The sequence below is a fragment of the Salmo trutta genome, chromosome 4, assembly GCF_901001165.1.
Source record: "Salmo trutta chromosome 4, fSalTru1.1, whole genome shotgun sequence".
Classification (NCBI taxonomy): domain Eukaryota; kingdom Metazoa; phylum Chordata; class Actinopteri; order Salmoniformes; family Salmonidae; genus Salmo; species Salmo trutta.
The window spans coordinates 68,232,788-68,256,275 of record NC_042960.1 but is presented as its reverse complement, the minus strand read 5'-3'; the positions used below and the strand labels follow the sequence as shown (position 1 = coordinate 68,256,275).

Below are 23,488 nucleotides of genomic sequence, written 5' to 3'. Positions count from 1 at the left end.
ATCCAAATGTACTAATAATATGCAAATATTGGACTCTGGGCCCGAGTATTAGGCAGTTTACTCTGGGCACGCTTTTCATCCGAAAATGAAAATACTGCCCACTATACCTTAAAAAGTTAAGTACCAATGCATATTTTCAACTGGTTCTATTACCGAAATATGGTTCCTTTCCTCCCACTTGTTTGATGTTCCCAGACTCTCTATATTTAACCTCTACGGGCCACGGGGGCAGTATTGAGAATTTTGAAAGAAATATGTGCCCATTTTTAACTGCCTCCTACACCAACTCAGAAGCTAGGATATGCATATTATTAACACATTCGGATAGAAAACACTCTGAATTTTCTAAAACAGTTTGAATGGTGTCTGTAAGTATAACAAAACTCATATTGCAGGCAAAAACCTGTGAAAAATAGATAAAAAAAAAAAGAGAATTTTGTGACTGTACTATTTAGTGTCATTGTTTTAAAGATACCACAGTGAGAAAGGATTCAGTTCGCAACTCCTACTGCTTCCACTAGATGTCAACGATCTTTAGAAAGTTGTTTGAAGCATCTGTGATAAATACACACCGAATTAGAAAGCTTACAAGTTGACACGTCATCACTTCATTTTTTGCGCCTGCGCATGAATCTGAGAAGAGTGCCTTTGTCATTATCGTTTATTCTAGACACTTGATAGGTTGTGTGAAAATATTACTGATGTTTACTGATGTTTCACGTTAAAAATGGAACAAAAGATTAGTGCTAAACAACGTTTGACATGTTTAAACAAACGTAAATAGATTATTTACTAGGTTTTCTTTAGTTTTTCGACGTGACTTTACACTGCCCACCTCATTTTGTGGGAGCCTACTGAACGCTAACTATTTGGACATAAATTATGAACTTTGTCAAAAGAAACCACATTTGTTCTGGACCTGGGATCTCTGGCAGCGCCTTCTGATGGAGATAATCAAAGGTAAGGGGATATTTAGAATGTTATTATCGATATTAGATGATGCTAATGCTAACGGTATAGCTTAGCTTAGCTTAGCATATAGCTTATTGTTGTTAGCATAGTACCCAGTTTATACAAAATGTGATTTCCCAGTAAAGTTATTTTGAGATCTGGCCCTTCGGTAGCAATTACGAGATGATAATATATTATTCTTTGAATGACAATATTATAATTTACCAATGTTTTCGAATAGTAATTCCGTGATTTGTAATGCTGGATTCACTGGGTGCATTCGAGCCGAAAAAAATTCTGAATTTCACCGTGACTGTAAATGCTGTTTTTGGATATAAATATGAACTTGATGGAACTAAAAATGCATGTATTGTATAACATAATGTCCTATGAGTGTCATCTGATGCAGATTGTCAAAGGTAAGTGCATAATTCTAGCTAGTTTTCTGTCTGTTGATGCCCTTCTTTGAATTGGCTAAACATTACACGCAGCTATTGTCAATGTACTCTCCTCACATAACCTAACTTTATGCATTCTCCGTAATGCCTCTGAAAATCGGACAGCGTGGTTAGATTTAGGAGATATATCTTTCAAATGGAGGAAAATAGTTGATTATTTGATTTTTTGAAATGATTACTCTTGCAGTTTTGAATTCCCCGCCATGGTCACATGACAATGAATCCCAATACCGGGATAAGATCGGGATAAGATCCTCAACAGGTTAACAAAGGCTATTCAAGAGTCCTTCAGTAGAGTCAGAGAGAGAGGGAAGGGAGAAAGGTATTTATGGGGGGGTCATAAACTTTACCCACAGGCCAACGTCATGACAGTCCCCCCATGTTGGGTTCAATCTTGCGATTAACCTGCACGTTGCAAACCAACATCAAAATGACCGTGGGTTGCCCGGGTTGTGGACCATCGTTGTGGTCCCCATCTGGTGGTCGACCCGGGTAGGGTTTCTGCGAATAAAGAAGTCCAATCCATGGCTGGGCAGCAGATGTCCAGTTGGTAATTGCTGTTGCAGTCCCCTCTCTGGTGGTCAACCCGGGTAGTGTGTCTGCAAATGAAGAAGTCCGCTCCAAGGTTGGGCAGCGGATGTCCGGAGTGGGATCGCCGTTCCGGACCCGTCGTCCAGACTGGAAGATCTGGGCAGTAACTTAGGCAGATGTTAACAACGCACACACACTCATGAAATATATTATTACATTTCCTCCCAAATGAGCGGCGTTGTGGCACTAACTGATGGTTGTATGGGGGAGTTGTTTATGGCTATGTGCCGAAGAAATTGAAACAAAATGAATGAAAGCATAAACAAAAGAAAATATAGTTAAGCCACCTTAATCATCTAATTGGATTGTATTCTATCTACGTCCATGGTCTTGGCAAAATGACCCTATCATGGCATTGTCTAATGTCATATCTAGGGCTTTCCTAATTTGCGGGGTGTTGCTTAGTGTACTATCCTAAGTTGATAACTATATGATAAGTCTACAGCTGTAAGGCACTAGTTTTGGGCAGTCTACAGGGATGACCTATGGACTTCTGAAAAGAAAACTGGTGAGTGCTGTAGCTGTAGAGTTAAAGGCCTCAAAATAAATGTTCAACTTTAGTAAGGCTGGTATTTTGCTCATACCATTAAGGTCCTGGAGTGGCCTAGCCAGTCTCCAGACCTTAATCCCATAGAAAATCTGTGGAGGGAGCTGAAGGTTTGAGTTGCCAAGCGTCATTCTCGAAACCTTAATGACTTGGAGAAGATCTGTAAAGAGGAGTGGGACAAAATCCCTCCTGAGAACCTTGTGGCCAACTACAAGAAATGTCTGACCTCTGTGATTGCCAAAGGGTTTTGCCACCAAGTACTAAGTCATGTTTTGCAGAGGGGTCAAATACTTATTTCCCTCATTAAAATGCAAATCATTTTATAACATTTTTGACATCCGTTTTTCTGGATTTTTTTGTTGTTATTCTGTCTCTCACTGTTCAAATAAACCTACCATTAAAATTATAGACTGATCATTTCTTTGTAAGTGGGCAAACGTACAAAATCAGCAGGGGATCAAATACTTTTTTCCCCCACTGTATCAGTAATGTTCAGAATAGTACTTTAATATCATTGGAGATTGATGGTCTTTTTAATCCACTGTCCAGTGTCAGGAACAGATGAAGTTAGGTCTGCTACTGTTCAGTGATTAAATATGATTTATGGTGATGGGAAATAAAAAATGCAACACTAAACTTCATCTAGTAATAGTTTTCCTTTGTTATTTTTTCCAAGGTGTGTCTTTAACTTGTAAATTGATTATGTGGAGGTGAGCTAGGGAGCAAGGGTCTATAAATGAAAGATCCAGGCAGCCTCTCGTTTTAACAATAAATTGTCGAGGTCACCCCCTCTCCTAGGGAGGGTGACATGTTCGATGCCGATATAACGTAGGGACGAAATCGATTGGTTCTCTTCCAAAAAGTGGGCCACAACCGGGTAAGTCGAGTTTTTGCACCTAATGGTGCTACGATGCTCAGAGATTCGTACTTTTAACTCGCGCTTTGTTTTACCAGAATCATTTTCCCCCCTTGGACAAGTTATAAGATAACTGCCTTAGTGGAGCAGGTCATAACACCTTTGATTGGGATCTGTTTCCCTGTTTGGGGGAGTTTGAAGGATCTACGTGTATAAGTCCCATTGCATTGAGCACAGCCATTACACTTGCAATTTCCATCCTGTAGTGGGTGCAAATAGACATTGTGCAGGGTTATCTTGGGGTGGAGATATAGCTAATGGAACCAGTCTCCATTTGGGGAAAGTCGTTGTCAGTATAACATCTCTGTCTACAATAACATAACCCTGACCTTACTGTTTACAAATGGAACCGGTCTCCAGTTGGGGGAAAGTCCTTGTCAGTATAACCTCTCTGTCTACAATAACATAACTCTGACCTTACTGTTGACAAATGGAACATTCCACCCTAACATGTAGCTGGGAATACGTTATAAACATCAGAATGTCAGTGTGTATGCTGAACCTACTTCCTCAGTAAATGAAACTATGTATGTATGGAGGGGGAAGCCTGCTATTATCTGTCTATACTATGTATGTATGGAGGGGGAAGCCTGCTATTATCTGTCTATACTAGGTATGTATGGAGGGGGAAGCCTGCTATTATCTGTCTATACTATGTATGTATGGAGTGGGAAGCCTGCTATTATCTGTCTATACTATGTATGTATGGAGGGGGAAGCCTGCTATTATATGTCTATACTATGTATGTATGGAAGTGGAAGCCTGCTATTTTCTGTCTATACTATGTATGTATGGAGGTGGAAGCCTGCTATTATCTGTCTACACTATGTATGTATGGAGGGGGAAGCCTGCTATTATCTGTCTACACTATGTATGTATGGAGGGGGAAGCCTGCTATTATCTGTCTATACTATGTATGTATGGAGGGGGAAGCCTGCTATTATCTGTCTATACTATGTATGTGATGTACAACAAGCAGTGCAGCAGTAATGAATGAGGAGGAAAGTGATTTATAGGTTTGTGTTGTTATTATTATTAGTGGCTTGGGTCTTTTTTAATATCAAGGAATATTTCACTTCCTCTGTTCATAGGAGTAACAACATGAATTTGTGCATGAGTCAGAAGTAATGTGGTGCGACTCGAGTTTCGCCATCAGCTGGAAGACTGTGTCCCTTTTTGGTCAGTGGTGAAATGCTCATTGAATTTGTGAACAATATGGAGTCAATTCTATTCATTTCAATACGTAAATATGTTCTAGATGTGATAAATTAAAACAAAGCTTTGATGCAGTTTTTCACTTCACTATGCAAGACATGACGTATCACTTGTATGTACTCATTATTTTGTTTCCTGATTGTTGCACTGAGGATGACGTCACGTTGGCCCATGGTGGTGTTCTTCAACATCTAGATGTGTCGGCCTACAGCGCGTTCCTGGTGTGGATGGAGGTGAATCCAGGCTGAAGCAGGGGAAATGTTTCAAGAAGAGACTATTCCTAGATGAGTTGGGGAAAGCCATGGTGGCACCCCTCATTCAAAGGCGCCAACACCTTCCTCCAACACCTTCCTCCAACATCATCCTCTGCTGGATTGGTGAGAGATATACAAGGGCCAGAAGCAAGATCTACGGCCGGCAGAGACAAAAGAGACAGGAGGAAGAGGGGAATCTGTGTGCACCAAGAGATGTCAAAACCAGCATCACGTTCCATAAATGCAGTGCATATATTTGCAAGGCACATGCAACAACACCACGTATTGTCCAACATGTGCATGAGAAAACACAAAATGTAGCCACCATTGATTGACAGATTGTGAACATTTTAATGTTTTTGTAATTGTTAGTAATACTGTTATTGTTACTGTTGTTATTTAATGTGTTCAGACATTCATTTTGTAAGATGGTAAAGTTTTCATGTGTAGTTTTGGGCCGATGTCCTTTCTTTACGAATCAAATCATACCGGTCAGTTTGGACCAGGAACACAACTGATGTTATTTTGTGCCACTATTTAAACATTTAAAATGGTTTCAAAACAAATGTCCTTGTTAAACTTTGACACAAAGTAGTCTGTGATAAATAACACAATATGTTTCATCTGAGTATTTGTTATAGTCAAAATAATCCATACATTATGATTTTATTTCCTCAAAACGTGTTGTATGAACTCAGGTCAATGAGGCCTACAGGCCATAAATAGTAAATAGAAGATCAAAACTTGTAATGCTCACATGAACATCAGTTGATAAAAAGATCTAACACAATATTAGGTGATAATATGTATTATTATGGATTTATAATCAACTATAATGGGGCGGCCATTTTGGACCGGGAACACAGAATGAATTAACATGAAACCAACACAACAGGAGGGTGAATCTGTTCCTGACTCTGGATAGTGGATTAAAAAGACCATCAATCTCCAATGATATTAAAGTACTATTCTGAACATTACTGATATACTGAGTGGCAAATCAACATATCTGCTGGTTTTATTGTTTAGTTACTCTCTGATCCACTGAGGAAAACTACATAAACAGAGAACCAATTGAGAAAACATATCAATGGTATACATCAACACCATACATCTTGATTCATGGAAATGTACAATGTGGACCATCACCACCAGCATGACTAGTATCTATGTGGACCCTACTACAGTTTAACCAGCTCAGCTATAGACTACACCAGCATGACTAGTATCTATGTGGACCCTACTACAGTTTAACCAGCTCAGCAGTATCATTATAACAATTGAAACTAAACCCAGGATAGAGGGGCTGAGTGAATGTGGTCTGGACTCTGTGGAGGAGGGTCATTGTGTCGGAGACACTGTAGAAGGACAGAGTACCTGCCTTGTGATCCAGGTACACTCCTACTCTGGAGGACTGAGGGCCTGATACTTCAGTCTTAACAGTTTTGTGTCTGAAACAAAAACCATCACTATAGCACTGTAAACTCCAGGACTTGTTATTGTCTCCAAATGTATTACCTCTCACTGATCTGCTGATGTCTTTATATGAGACTGCTGTATAACCATCACCACTCCACTCCACCTCCCAGTAACAGCGTCCAGACAGACCCTCTCTACACAGAACCTGACACTGGTTGGTGAATCTGTCTGGATGGTCAGGATATGGTTGGACTTGGCGTGTACAGGTAACCTTTCTGTTCCCTTTAGACAGAGAGAGTTGTTTGTGTGCTGTGTTTGGGTCCAGTGTGAGCTGACAGGAATCTGGGAGAAGAGCAGAGAAGAGACCAATGAGGGGAGTCAGAACAATAAGTTAAGTCAGATACTGTATCTACCCTGTCTTTGATTAGAGCACAGCAGAGATCAAATCAGAGAAATATGAGGAGTCAGATAGATACCCAGTCTTTGATTAGATCTACTGTTGCTATATATTTCCAGAGGGATTGTTAGGAGTGTCAGTAAAAAGAAACTGATAGTTACTCCTATCATTGCTATGCAGACAACACACAATTAATCTTCTCCTTTCCTCCTTCTGACAACCAGGTGGCGAATCGCGTCTCTGCATGTCTGGCAGACATATCAGTGTGGATGACGGATCACCACCTCAAGCTGAACCTCGGCAAGACGGAGCTGCTCTTCCTCCCGGGTAAGGACTGCCCGTTCCATGATCTCGCCATCACGGTTGACAACTCCCTTGTGTCCTCCTCCCAGAGTGCTAAGAACCTTGGCGTGACCCTGGACAACACCCTGTCGTTCTCCACTAACATCAAGGCGGTGACCCGATCCTGTAGGTTCATGCTCTACAACACTCGCAGAGTACGACCCTGCCTCACACAGGAAGCGGCGCAGGTCCTAATCCAGGCACTTGTCATCTCCCGTCTGGATTACTGCAACTCGCTGTTGGCTGGGCTCCCTGCCTGTGCCATTAAACCCCTACAACTCATCCAGAACGCCGCAGCCCGTCTGGTGTTCAACCTTCCCAAGTTCTCTCACGTCACCCCGCTCCTCCGCTCTCTCCACTGGCTTCCAGTTGAAGCTCGCATCCGCTACAAGACCATGGTGCTTGCCTACGGAGCTGTGAGGGGAACGGCACCTCCGTACCTTCAGGCTCTGATCAGGCCCTACACCCAAACAAGGGCACTGCGTTCCTCCACCTCTGGCCTGCTCGCCTCCCTACCTCTGAGGAAGCACAGTTCCCGCTCAGCCCAGTCAAAACTTTTCGCTGCTCTGGCACCCCAATGGTGGAACAAGCTCCCTCACGACGCCAGGTAAGCGGAGTCAATCACCACCTTCCGGAGACACCTGAAACCCCACCTCTTTAAGGAATACCTGGGATAGGATAAAGTAATCCTTCTAATCCCCCCCCCCCCCTTAAAAGATTTAGATGCACTATTGTAAAGTGGTTGTTCCACTGGATATTATAAGGTGAATGCACCAATTTGTAAGTCGCTCTGGATAAGAGCGTCTGCTAAATGACTTATACGTAAATGTAAATGTACTTACCAATACAGAGACTCACATTGTAACAACTGTTCTCTGGTCTTGGGCTCTGGAGGCAGTACAACCTCCACTATATTCACTACAGACACACAAACACATTGACAAAGAGAGGGAATGTTATCATCATACCATATTCCACATGTATATGACTAGTAGGGAACTTTCAATGGTCTAAAGTTGATGTTCTTATTGTTTTCAACACACCTGTAGTGGAGATCTTGGTCCATTCTCCTTTAAGGAAGTCTTCTAGTTTCTCTCTCAGTTCAGACACAGTCTTACTCACATCTCCAAAGTACTGAAGAGGACGGACAACGATGCTGGGTAAGTCTGAAGATACACTGATACTGGAGAGAGACTGATAACTCTGGAGATAGAGAGACAGAGAGAAAGAGGGATAGAGAGAGCGAGGGAGAGCGAGTGCGAGGGAGAGAGAGAGGGACAGAGAGAGACAGAGGGACAGAGAGAAAGAGAGGTACAGACAGAGAGAGAGAGAGAGAGAGAGGGACGGACAGAGCGAGAGAGAGAGGGATGGACAGAGCGAGAGAGAGAGAGGGACAGACAGAGTGAGAGCGGAACGGACAGAGAGAGAGAGGAACGGACAGAGAGAGAGAGGAACGGACAGAGAGAGGGAGGGACGGACAGAGAGAGGGAGAAACAGGGACAGAGAGAGAGGAAGAGACAGGGACAGAAAGAGAGAGAGAGGGACGGACAGAGAGAGAGAGAGGGATGGACAGAGAGAGGGACGGACAGAGAGAGAGAGTGACGGACAGAGAGAGAGAGAGAGAGAGAGACGGACAGAGAGAGAGAGGGGGACGGACAGAGAGAGAGAGAGAGAGGGATGGACAGAGAGAGAGAGAGGGATGGACAGAGAGAGAGAGGGACGGACAGAGAGAGAGAGAGAGGGACGGACAGAGAGAGAGAGAGAGGGATGGACAGAGAGAGAGAGAGAGGGATGGACAGAGAGAGAGAGAGAGAGAGGGACGGACAGAGAGAGAGAGGGACGGACAGAGAGAGAGAGAGGGACGGACAGAGAGAGAGAGAGAGAGAGGGACGGACAGAGAGAGAGAGAGAGAGGGACGGACAAAGAGAGAGAGAGGGACGGACAGAGTGAGAGAGAGGGACAGAGAGAGGGAGAGACAGGGACAGAGAGAGGGAGAGACAGGGACAGAGAGACAGACAGGACAACATAATGATTAAGATGAATAGTTTCAAATTAGCCTCTTCACTATAGGGGGCACTATTTTCACGGCCGGATGAAAAAACGTGCCCGATTTAATCTGGTCACTACTCTTGCCCTTGAAACTAGAATATGCATATTATTAGTAGATTTGGATAGAAAGAACTATACAGTTTCTAAAACTGTTTGAATGGTGTCTGTGAGTATAACATAACTCATATGGCAGGCAACAACCTGAGAATATTTCAAGCAGGAAGTGGCCTGTCTGCGATTTTGTAGTCCTTCTTTTGCATCTCTATCGAAATTACAGGATCTAAGCTGTTATGTGACACTTTCTAAGGCTTCCATTGGCTCTCTGAAGCCTTCAGAAACCGGATTGAGGCGTCTTCTGTCTCCGGGCAAAGTACAGCAGCACACTTTGTCAGTGTACTGCCTGATGACAGAGAAACTGGATATGCGCATTCACGAGAACTCGCCATTTTTTTCTCTTCCTTTTTGAATGAATACAGCATTGTCCGGTTGGAATATTATCGCTACTTTACGAGAAAAATAGCATAACAATTGATTTTAAACAGCGTTTGACATGCTTCTAAGTACGGTAAAGGAATATTTTGACATTTTTTGTCTCGAAATGCGCTCGCGCGTTACCGTTTGGATAGTGACCTGAACGCACGAACAAAACGGAGGTATTGGATGTAACAATGGACTATTTGGAAAAAAAACAACATTTGTTGTTGAAGTAGCAGTCCTGGGAGTGCATTCTGACGAAGAACAGCAAAGGTAATCCAAGTTCACTGAGCCCCGAAGTTGGCGGGTGTCTGAATAGCTAGCCTGAATAGCTAGCCTGTGATGGCTGAGCTATGTACTCAGAATATTGCAAAATGTGCTTTAGTCGAAAAGCAATTTTAAAATCTGACATAGCGATTGCATAAAGGAGTTCTGTATCTATAATTCTTAAAATAATTGTTATGTTTTTTGTCAACGTTTATCATGAGTAACTTAGTAAATTCACCGGAAGTTTTGGGTGGGAATGCTAGTTCTGAACATCACATGCTAATGTAAAAAGCTGTTTTTTGATATAAATATGAACTTGATTGAACAAAACATGCATGTATTGTATAACATAATGTCCTAGGAGTGTCATCTGATGAAGATCATCAAAGGTTAGTGCTGCATTTAGCTGTGTTTCGTGCTTTTGTGACATATATGCTTGATTGAAAATGGCTGTGTGATTATTTTTGGATGGGTACTCTCCTGACATAATCTAATGTTTTGCTTTTGCTGTAAAGCCTTTTTGAAATCGGACAACGTGGTTGGATTAACGAGAGTCTTGTCTTTCAAATGGTGTAAAAATGTCATATGTTTGAGAACTTGAAGTTATAGCATTTTTAAGGTTTTTGTATTATCGTGCCACACTCTACCATTGGATAATGGTGAAATTGGTGATATTCCGCTAGCGGAACGTCTGTCCTCAACTGGTTTAAGTTAATTTCATATCACATGTAACAAGGCAGTTTATTTACCTGGAGGAAATGGATGTGATCCTCTGTGTGTGAGAGCTGCTCCAGCTCAGTGCTTCTCTTCCTCAGCTCAGCTAGCTCCTGCTTCAGTTGCTCCAGAAATCCTTCAGCTTGACTCACTTGAGCCTTCACTTGAGCTCTGATCAGCTCCTTCACCTCAGAGCTCCTTCTCTCAATGGAGCGGATCAGCTCAGTAAAGATCTGAACACTGTCCTCTACTGCTGCCTGTGCAGAGTGCTGTTAATAAGAGAGAGACAGAGAGAGAGAGAGAGAGAGAGAGAGACAGAGACAGAGAGAGAGCGGGAGAGAGACAGAGAGACAGAGAGACAGAGAGAGAGAGAGAGAGAGAGAGACAGTAGGTACAGTAGCCTCTGCACCTCATTGAGTCAGAACGCTGCCACCCTGCTCTCCAGGTCCACCAGGCCTTGTCCCCCTTCTGGAGAGGCAGGTACAGAACACCGCTTGGCCCTGCTCTACTCTCCTCCCTCCTGGTCCCCCCTCCAGTAGCCTGCCCCGCAGCAGAGCTCGACCCAGCCTCTGTCCCCTGAGTCCTAGTAGGCTGGACAATAGAACGAGTCAAAACGGCCAAAGAATGTTGTCTGAGCTGGAACACTAGCGAGGCCATAACAAATGAATTGAAACGAACCTTCACAGAGCCTCTTCTGACTGGAATGATCCTTAGAATTCCATTTCCCCGAAATGGCACCAAAAAATTTCTACCTTTTTATTTTACCACTAAAACCTGTTCTTAGGACCAAACTGAAAAATAACAACTGGTGTAGAAAGTAAACATCCGCACCTCGATGGTGCCAAGTGTGTTTATGTCTGCGTTACCAGGAAGTAGGAAAAAACGGGCAACTTCTGACTATTTCTGGTCTAGTGATCGATGACAGCAGAGGACGCTGCCCATCCTTTTGTCATTAGAAAGAGGAGATTCTCCTGATTAAAATGGTGTCCGACATGAAAACATCTAAATGTACACATTGTGAGATATTTAGTGAAACAGACATACCATAACTAAGCTGCTCAAACTTACATCATTAGAAATAATAGGTTATCCTGATTAAAATGGTGTAGAACTTCAAACCATTAAAATAAATACATCTATTACAGATAATTGGAGAAATAGACATGTCCCTATTTCCCCAAAACAATGGCAGTCAGAAAGTTATAACAGCAGTCTTTTATTTAACCAGCTTACCATTTATCTACGACCATTTGACTTTGTGTTTAACATTTAGTGGTTTGTAATCTAGCGGTTAAGAACGTTGGGCAGTAATTGAAAGGTGGCTGGTTCGAATCACCGAGCCGACTAGGTGAAACATCTGTAAATCGCCTTTTTTAGGCAGATTTAGTCACTTAACCCTAGTGGCTCTGGATAAGAGTGTCTGCTAAATGACTCATGTAAACGTAAACTAGAATTCTGTGAAAGGGCAGCTGGTAGCTTAGTGGTAATAGCGTTTGGCCGGGCAGCAGGTAGTCTAGTGTTTAGAGCTTTGGGCCAGTAACCGAAAGGTTGCTGGATTGAATCCCCGAGCTGACAAGGCACAAATCTGTCGTTCTGTCCCTGAACAAGGCAGTTAACCCACTGTTCCCTGGTAGGCCATCATTGAAAATAAGAATCTGTTCTTAAAACCTGTCTGGGCAAGGGGGCATTATTTTCACGTCCGGATGAAAAACGTATCCAATTTGAACAGAGTAAAATGGCCTAATACTCCTGCCCAGAGTCAAATATTTGCAAATGATTAGTAGATGTGGATAGAAAACACTCTGAAGTTTCTAAAACTGTTTGAATGGTGTCTGTAAGTATAACAGAACTCATATGGCAGTCAAAAACCTGAGGAAAAATACAAGCAGGAAATGAAAACCTTGTGGCTGTACTATTTTCAAGTCATTGCCAATGGAACACACAGTGACTAAGGATTCATTTTGCACTTTCCTAAGGCTTCCACTAGATGTCAACAGTCTTTAGAAAGTTGTTTGAGGCGTCTACGATGAACAGAGACCGAATGACAAGGCTGGGAAGTTGGTGACCCAGGGAATGACATCACTTCATTGGCGTGCATTCATGAGGGAGTATCCTCTGTTCCAAAACGTTTTTCAAGACACAGGAACCGTCCGGTTGAAATATTACTGAATCTTCACGTTCTAAAGGCCCTAAAGACTGATGCTATACAACTTTTGACACGTTTGAACGTAAATAGATTTTTTTTACTTTTCGTCATGACATTGTCCGTGCGCTTCCTACATTCGGAGTAGCTGAACTGAATGCGCGAACAACAAGGAGTTATTTGGACAGAAATTATGAACTTTATCGAACAAAACAACATTTGTTGTGGACCTGGGATACCTGGAAGTGCCTTCTGATGAAGATTATTAAAGTTAAGTAAATATTTCTATTGCTATTTATGCATTTAGATGACTCCAAAATGGCAGCTATCTGTATTGCGTAGTGTATTTTTCTGAGCAGAGTACTCAGATTATTGCAAAGTGTGCTTTCCCAGTAAAGTTATTTTGAAATCTGTCAATGCTGTTGCATTCAGGAGATATTGGTCTATAATTCTTTGAAAAATCAGTTTAATATTTTATCAACGTTTATGACGAGTATTTTTGTAAATTGTAGTGATGATTCACCGAAGGTTTTGGGGGAAATACATTTTCTGTCACGCGCCGATGTAAAATGCTGTTTTTAGATATAAATATGAACTTGATAGAACAAAAAACGCATGTATTGTCTAATATAATGTCCTAGGAGTATCATCTGATGAAGATTGTCAAAGGTTAGTGCATAATTTTTCCTAGTTTTCTGCTTTTGGTGACACCTGTCCTTGCATTGAAAATGGCTGTGTGTAATTTTAAAAATAAAAAACGTACCCGATTTAATCTGGTTACCACTCCTACCCAGTAACTAGAATATGCATATACTTATTACATATGGATAGAAAACACCCTAAAGTTTCTAAAACTCTTTGAATGGTGTCTGTGAGTATAACAGAACTCATTTGGCAGGCAAACATCTGAGAAGGTTTCATGCAGGAAGTGGCCTGTCTGACAAGGAGTCGTTCTTCTTGTTTCTGTTTATTGAAAAGTCAGGATCTTAGCTGTTACGTGACACTTCCCACAGCTCCAATGGGGTCTCAGAGCCCGGGAAAAACCTGAATGACGTAATTCAAAGCCCTGGCTGAAACACACGAGCGCTTTTGCTAAGTGGTCTATCAGGGGACAAAGGGCTTTAGGCGCGTGCATGGTCCACCCCCGTCTTTCTGTTGTTCCTGCTTCTTACAGACACGCAGATTCCCGGTCGGAATATTATCGCTTTTCTACGAGATAAATTGCATAAAAATTTACTTTAAACAGCGGTTGACATGCTTCGAAGTACGGTAATGAAATATTTAGAATTTTTTTGTCACGAAATGCACCTTGCGCACGATCGTTATTTACCATTTCGGATAGTTTCTGGAACGCACCAACAAAACGACGCTATTCGGATATAACGATGTATTATTTGGGACCAAACCAACATTTGTTATTGAAGTAGAAGTCCTGGGAGTGCATTCTGACGAAGAACAGGAAAGGTAAGACCATTTTTCTTATAGTAAATGTGATTATGGTGAAGGCTAAACTTGCCGGGTGTCTGAATAGCTAGCCCGTGATGGCTGGGCTATGTACTTAGAATATTGCAAAATGTGCTTCATCCGAAAAGCTATTTTAAAATCGGACATATCGAGTGCATAGAGGAGTTCTGTATCTATAATTCTTAAAATAATTGTTATGCTTTTTGTGAACGTTTATCGTGAGTAATTTAGTAAATTGTTAGTAAATTCATCGGAAGTAAGGGGGTATGCTAGTTCTGAACGTCACATGCTAATGTAAAAAGCTAGTTTTTGAAATAAATATGAACTTGATTGAACAAAACATGCATGTATTGTATAACATAATGTCCTAGGTGTGTCATCTGATGAAGATCATCAAAGGTTAGTGCTGCATTTAGCTGTCTTCTGGGTTTTTGTGACATTATATGCTAGCTTGAAAAATGGCAGTGTGATTATTTTTGGGAGGGTACTCTCCTGACATAATGTAATGTTTTGCTTTCGTTGTAAAGCCTTTTTGAAATCGGACAATGTGGTTAGATAAAGGAGAGTCTTGTCTTTAAAATGGTGTAAAATAGTCATGTTTGAAAAATTGAAGTTTTTTCATTTTTTAGGTATTTGTAATTCGCGCCACGCTATACGATTGGATAACAGGTTTTAACTGACTGAAGGCTACATTTAAAATATAAAAGCGTGGCAATAACTTATTACCTTTTCATTATGCATCGTCTTTTCTATTACAAAATAATTCCAATAGATGGCTGTTAGTGCTAAAATGATCTATAACACTTTATATTTTGCAATTCTGAGTAATTACTACATTAGTAAGGATATCCACTGTATTCAGTACTGCTGATAATGCTAAATAATTCCAATAGATGGGAGCATAAGACAGTTCAGATTAGTTTAGGTCAAGTACAAGTATCCAACTCAACAAGCCCCTCCAAAAACTTGTTCCGTCTGCGAGCAGCGAGCACTCTGCCTTCTCCCACAAGAGAGTGGCATGTTGAGGTACATTTACTAACCGTGAGGGCTGCATGATGTCATTTATTGTCAGGCTGGAAGATGCATCGTCTTTTCTAGTCCGAGGCTGTTTACTCCCAATATGACATATTAACATGATGTTATAATGCATGTTTACTAGGGTTGAGGTCAGCACATCTGACTAGTGGTTATTTGACCAGGGTTCAATACCTGCTATAGTTAATATTGTTTTGATCACCCAAAAGCAACACAGGACAAACAAGAGATATATAGCTAACTGTAAAGTAATGAGTGACCATTTTAGAAAATCATGGGACATATAGTCTTTGTTTGCATGCTATTTTATGTCAATCATATTGCTGCTTGTAGCCTATAACTGATGCTTAGTGGTCGTATGCTGCCATCTATTGGAAATATTTACCAATTAAAAGTTATTAATTCACATAAAGACATTGGTGAGGCAGCTGAGAAATAAAGTGTATTTAATTCCAGAGATCAGTCTCAAACCTGCCCCACCTATCCCACGCCAATTGCTGGACTTTCACATAGAGGTTACTATGTCACCCAGTTCAAACCACATTTAACATATCAAACAAATGAGTCTTGTGTATCAAGTGTTCTGCCTTGCAATAATAAATATAATAAATCAGCTAAGAAAAAGCAAATGCTTAAATAGGTTTTATTTCAAAAATAACAAAAGTTATTTAGTACTAAAATGGCATTTACTAAAATAATATTATTACTAAATAGTTTTAAGCTACCCTACCCTAGAATTAGGGTTCAGGCTAATATAGGTTATACGTAGGGTTAGAGTTTCTGTACAACACTTTGTGACATCTGCTGATGTAAAAAGGGCTTCATAAATATATTTGATTGATTGTTAGGTTCAGGGTATTTAAAGAGAAAAACTGTATGGGTTTATAGCTCTCTTGCTCCTCCCTGTGGTCTTCTGTGGGTACTACATACCTCATTGCGACCTGTACGCTCTCGTTGGTTGGCCCTCGCTTCATTCTCGTCGCCAAACCCACTGGCTACAGGTTATCTACAAGACCCTGCTTGGTAAAGCCCCACCTTATCTCAGCTCACTGGTCACCATAGCAGCAAACAGCCCATCCAACTACCTCATCCCCTTACTGTATTTATTTATCTTGCTCCTTTGTACCCCAGTATCTCTACTTGCACATTCATCTGTTCATCGATAACAGCTCAGCATTTAACACCATAGTACCCTCCAAACTCGTCATTAAGCTCGAGACCCTGGGTCTCGACCCCGCCCTGTGCAACTGGGTCCTGGACTTCCTGACGGGCCGCCCCCAGGTGGGGAAGGTAGGTAACAACATCTCTACCCCGCTGATCCTCAACACTGGGTTCCCACAAGGGTGCAGTCTCAGCCCTCTCCTGTACTCCTTGAGGAGTGAGGTCTGCACAACGCATCACCGGCTGCAAACTACCTACCCTCCAGGACACCTACACCACCCGATGTCACAGGAAGGCCAAAAAGATCATCATGGACAACAACCACCCGAGCCACTGCCTGTTCACCCCGCTATCATCCAGAAGGCGAGGTCAGTACAGGTGCATCAAAGCTGGGAATGAGATTCTGAAAAACAGCTTCTATCTCAAGGCCATCAGACTGTTAAACAGCCATCACTAACATTGAGTGGCTGTTACAAACATACTGACTCAACTCAAGCCACTTTATAATGGAAAAATGTATGTAATCAATTTATCACTAGCCACTTTATTACCCTACATTACTCATCTCATATGTATATACTGTACGCTAATACCATCTACTGCATTTTGCCATCTTGATGTAATTAAATGTGTCACTAGCCACTTTAAACAATGCCACTTTATATTATGTTTTCATACCCTACATTATTCATCTCATATGTATATACTTTATTCTATACCATCTACTGCATCTTGCCATCCTATATATTTATATGTACATATTCGTATTCATTCCTTTACACTTGTGTGTATAAAGAAGTTGTTGTGAATTGTTAGGTTATATTACTTGTTAGATATTACTGCACTGTCAGAACTAGAAGCACAAGCATTTCGCTATACATTAACACCTGCTAACCATGTCTATGTGACAAATACATTTGATTTGATCATCTGCACATCTACCCTTCCAGTGTCTAATTTCTATATTGTAAATTACTTCGCCACCATGGCCTATTTATTGCCTTAACTTACCTCATTTGCACTCACTGTATATTGACTTTTTGTATATATACTCACTGGATATCATAAGGTGAATGCACCAATTTGTAAGTCGCTCTGGATAAGAGAGTCTGCTAAATGACTTAAATGTAAATGTGATGTAAATGTTTTCTTTTGTTCTACTGTATTATTGACTGTATATTTGTTTTACTCCATGTGTAACTCTGTGTTGTTGTATGTGTCGAATTGCTTTGCTTTATCTTGGCCAAGTCGCAGTTGCAAATGAGAACTTGTTCTCAACTAGCCTACCTGGTTAAATAAAGGTGAAAGAAAAAAAAGAAAAAAAACATGCAGTATAGAACACCATCTAGAAGACATATCATTACATACAGTATAGAACACCATCTAGAAGACATATCATTACATACAGTATAGAACACCATCTAGAAGACAGAGACATATCATTACATACAGTATAGAACACCATCTAGAAGACAGAGACATATCATTACATACAGTATAGAACACCATCTAGAAGACAGACATATCATTACATACAGTATAGAACACCATCTAGAAGACATACCATTACATACAGTATAGAACACCATCTAGAAGACAGAGACATATCATTACATACAGTATAGAACACCATCTAGGAGACATATCATTACATACAGTATAAAACACCATCTAGAAGACAGAGACTTATCATTACATACAGTATAGAACACCATCTAGAAGACATATCATTACATACAGTATAGAACACCATCTAGAAGACAGAGACATATCATTACTTACAGTATAGAACACCATCTAGAAGACATATCATTACATACAGTATAGAACACCATCTAGAAGACAGAGACATATCATTACATACAGTATAGAACACCATCTAGAAGACAGAGACATATCATTACATACAGTATAGAACACCATCTAGAAGACAGAGACATATCATAACATACAGTATAGAACACCATCTAGGAGACATATCATAACATACAGTATAGAACACCATCTAGAAGAAAAAAAGAGACATACCTGGTTAAAAAAAGGTGAAAAAAAAGAAGAAAATTCAAGACACTTGATAGGCTCATAATCTGCGTCAGAGCTACAAATCAATGAGCTCCACCTATCCATTTGGTTTACAACTCAGTGAACCTGCACAGCATTCTCTCTGATGCCTACGAACCAACAGATTTCAACGATTATCATATTACCCAGCTGCCATTTAGAAAGAACATATTAAAAAAAGTTATTTCTTCATTTAAAAAAAATATTTTCTGGCTGTTTAAATCGGCCACATCCTGAAAAAGAGGACAAGGACATACGTTTTCTTTAGGTTTTAAACCTTTTTCTGAAAAAAAATATGGATAAACATTTTTAACGTTTGATGGCTTTGCACCAACCATCTCTTCTACTCACTAACACTGTAGGTCACTACAACATGTATCCAGGTAAACAGTGAGCTTCCTCACCAAGTAGCTGTAACCTAGTTAATAATAAGTTACCTGAGGTAAACACACAAGGTTAACGCGGGCTGGTCTCATTGATAACAATAGTGAAGCTGACATTGTGAAGCAGAACAATGGACTGGGAATAGAACTTTCAGAAGGTGAGTTGGTGCCACAGTGTTCAATACAACTAATAGGAGCTGGCAGGGTGAAACATGACCTAAAATAAGACCTGTTTTTTCAATACAACTAGTAGGAACTGTCAGGGTGAAACATGACCTAAAATAAGACCTGTTTTTTCAGTACAACTAATAGGAGCTGGCAGGGTGAAACATGACCTAAAATAAGACCTGTTTTTTCAGTACAACTAATAGGAGCTGGCAGGGTGAAACATGACCTAAAATAAGACCTGTTTTTTCAGTACAACTAATAGGAGCTGGCAGGGTGAAACATGACCTAAAATAAGACCTGTTTTTTTCAATACAACTAATAGGAGCTGGCAGGGTGAAACATGACCTAAAAAACCTAGACGAGAGTAAATGAAACAAAAACCACTTCAAATTTACCAAAACCAACCAACTCTTTAAGGATCTGTTCGTCCGTAAAAAACGGAGGCAGATTAGACACCACTACTCTTGTCGAAATCTGCACCAACACACCCCTCACATAAATCATACTGGTAACTAGCCGGGCAACAAGACTCACCTTTTACATTACCACAACCACCGCCTTGTTCATTCTGGATACAGAGTGTATATGTTCCTCTCCCACCTGTTCACCGACCATGATCAATAATTCCTCCACACCATTCTCCAGAACGCACCTGAAGAGACAGCGTTTCTTCTCCACTCGGTTGAGGACATCACACCTCCCAACCAAACTACGCTACTCCCCCCTCAACTCTAACCGATAAACAGTGGAAACTAAGAAATAAACCCTTAACAACTACAAAAAATTTTTGGAAAGTACGCAAAAAGAATAGTAGCCCTCCTCAGGAACCACAAAACCCTCACACAACACCTTCTTCTTCTATGATATAATGGCGGTCCACAAACCAACGTTAAAGGTGCATGGTGCCACCTACTGTGCTGGAGTGTGTTCAATCACGGTTTACACCATTTCTAAATCCTCCTACCTAACTCAGTACGTCTGAGAAAATAAAAAGAGTACCAGTAACTTCTAATAGACCCTCCCCCATCCCCCATATCCCTTCCAAATCCCCCCAACCCCATCCATCCTCAATGACCCTACACTTCAAACTTTCACTCTCTTCAACATTCTTACAACAATATAACAACACATGCTCATTGACAATACCCTCCAGACACAAACCATTCACATTCTGCCAACCAGATGTAAGGACCAGTTCAATGTACAATGTCCTAAGCACAATCGAGTAAACACCACCTCTTCCTTCCTAATCTGATCTTTAAATCTTGGTCCACCGACTTTTAGAGGACATATAAAGGCAGTCCCTTGTGCTCAGAGTCCCATCTCTTCTGCCACACATCTATCAAAATGTCTCTGATCTTACATTTGTCCTCACCTCTACCCAGTGGAATATTGTTTTAAAGCTCTTTAGCTAACTGGTCTACAATTTCATTCCCTTCCACACCTGAATGTGCTGGTCCCCAGCAGAATCTCACTACTACACCCATTCTCTCATTTCTCCATAATAACATTGATACCTACAACTGTCCAACCAAAACCACTGCCTTGTCTACTAGTATATTCCCAACAGTCATCTAGAACAGTAGCAGTGGGATGCTCAACCTCACAGCCTTGCAACCCAATAAGATAATGACAATTTATTACGCCGTATACCCAAAGGCATCTCACCTGCCTCCACTAGTAAGATACATACAGATGTTGATTTAAATGCACCAATACATATCCTTAAAGCTATATACTGGATTCTGTCCAGCTTCTGATGACAAGTCTTTGCCGCTGTTCCAGAAACTATACACCCGCAATCAATTGGCGTCCTGATCAGAGCTCAATAAATATCTATCAACGATTGTCTGTCAGCACCTGTAACGATCGGCGTCGGGTAATGAGGAAGCGGACCAAAGCGCAGCTGGGAGCGAACACATGTTTATTCAACACACTGGAATAAACACGTACACCAAAACAAGAAAATGCCGATACGGTACTTGCTCAAAAACAAAGAGACATCACCCCACAAACAGCGTGGGGAAAACAGAAACTTAAATGTGATCCCAATCAGAGACAATTAGCGACAGCTGTCTCTGATTGGGAATCGACAGAACCCAACATAGAAATAACCCACCTAGAGCCAACACAAGGCTAAAACGTAAACATAAAAAACAAACCAAGGAAAAATACCCAACATGACACACCCTGACCCAAAATACCCGAGTTCACCTGGTCAGGGCGTGACAGCACCCCATTCATAACCAGAGACCCACACAACCAACTACCATTAAAGTGATGGAATGAGAGCGAAAGACATCGTTACAACACTGTACTTAGACATAATATAATGTTTCTTCTTCTTTGGAGTTTAACGGCAGTTGGCATGTCCTCTTGATGTAATGGTCAAGATGTTGGTTTATCCCACGGTAGACCTGGGTTCATATCCTGTCAGTTACATTAAGCAGTCTATTCTCTGAAAGGAGTCCTGTTCCCGTCAGTGGGATTGGAGAGGGGCCCCTCTCTCTCTCTCTCTGACTGGAGGAGAGAAGTGAAATGTTGTGTCTCCTTTGGTCAACAATACCCACCTTGAAAGACTCCACAGCCTGTTGGAGCTCCGTCAGCTCCTTCTCTCTCTCCTGGAATCTCTGCTGGACCTTCTGCTGACTCATCCCCAGCTGCCTCTGTGGAGAATCACTCTTCAATGAGCTATCAAGCTTTATTTGTCCAGTAGATCAATAGTATAGTAATGTGACATAGGGCCCATAGAGAGTAAGGATTCAAATGTATCTGTGTGAAATTATATTATTACGTTGCTATGTGAATGATTATAGTTTTAACAGTATACGTAAATGTATCAAGGGGTTGAGACTGAACTTTGGACTCATAAAAGGCCATTCAGAATGATAATAGTGTTTGACTTCAGAAAATGGTGAAACATTTGGAGAATCTGGGTTAACATATCTATACAATCAAGGTTTGCGTTCATATTTGTTCTGCTGAGGATCCATTTCATTTGAATGATATCATATTCAAACAGCCTTAGTTCCTACTGTATCTTTAATTCTTTGTTTATCAGACAGTCACCAACAAGTTGTTCTGGTCTTACCTGTTTCTCAGTCTTCTCTGCTGCAGCTGACACTGTATCATGGCCTTTATGTTCATCCATTGTACACAGATAACAGATACACTGCTGATCGGTACGACAGTAAACCTCCAGCAGTTTGTCATGATGAGAGCAGATCTTCCCCTGTAGTTGTGTGGTGGCTTTGACCAGCTTGTGCTTCTTCAAAGCAGGAGATTCATAGTGAGATTGGAGGTGAGTCTCACAGTAAGAGGCCAGACATGCCAAACAGGACATGAGGGCTTTCTGCTTTCTGGTCCCAGTGCAGACATCACACGCCACATCTCCAGGTCCAGCACAGCACAGAGCAGGAGGGGGAGCAGCCTGGAGTCCTGTCTTCCTCAGTTTCTCTACCAGCTCAGCCAACATGTTATTTTTCCTCAGAGTAGGCCTTGGAGTGAAGGTCTCTCTGCACTGAGGACAGCTAGAGACCCATTTCAGAATATCCTGATCCCAGTAGTCCTCAATACAGCTTCTACAGTAACTGTGTCCACAGGGAATAGCCACTGTCCAGACAGACAGAACAGCAGAACTGGTCCTGGTCCAGCAGAACTCCCTGCTGAGCCATTTGGACGGATGTTCACTCTCACACAGACAGTCGACACAGAGACTCAGATCAGTTTCGTTTCCTCACAAGATAGTTTGTGGGAGGGGGATGGACTTCCTGATTCTGCCAGAGGGGTGGGGTTAGAGGGAGGAAGGGGTTAGAGGAATGGAGGAAGAGAGAGAGGAACTGCATGCAACAGCAAGAGGGAGACAAATAGTTTTGTTCCAAGGTTAAAGCCCTTAACATGGAACAAATGACATAATGAATCTTAAAATGTGAGTTGTTAGAATATATGAAGGGTAACAATTTCTATGAAGTACGTATGTATCATTATTTTAATGACCTTTATAATGCCTTATAATACACCTATGTGTTGTAATTAATCAATAAGTCCTGAGGAGGTGTGATATATGGCTATTATACAGTAACATGGCAAAGGGCTGTTCTTAGACAAGACACAACACGGATTGAGAATTATCTAACACTTTCAACAATACAATCACATTTGATTTTATTGGTCGCGTACACATATTTATCAGATGTTATCGCGGGTGTTGTGAAATGCTTGTGTTCCTAGCTCCAACTGTGCAGTAATATCTAACAATACACACTAATCTAAAAATAATCAGAATGCAATTAAGAAATATAAACATTTTAGGACGAGTAATGTCGGAGTATAAATGTATATATTGATCAGCATGTTTGTCTGTAACACACTTGGTATCACAATTCATGAACCCTTAAACATAATTCCATCCAGTACAGATATCTCATCCCTGTATTGACCATAATTGTAGGGTATAGGTCAACTCCCTCCAGTATAGAT

At 41.1% G+C, this 23,488-nt stretch overlaps 1 pseudogene; it reads right to left on the bottom strand.

Annotated features, from left to right (window-relative positions):
• Positions 1-6,175: 6,175 nt before the first annotated feature.
• On the bottom strand, positions 6,176-22,734 carry LOC115191467 (tripartite motif-containing protein 16-like; annotated as a pseudogene).
• Positions 22,735-23,488: the final 754 nt, after the last annotated feature.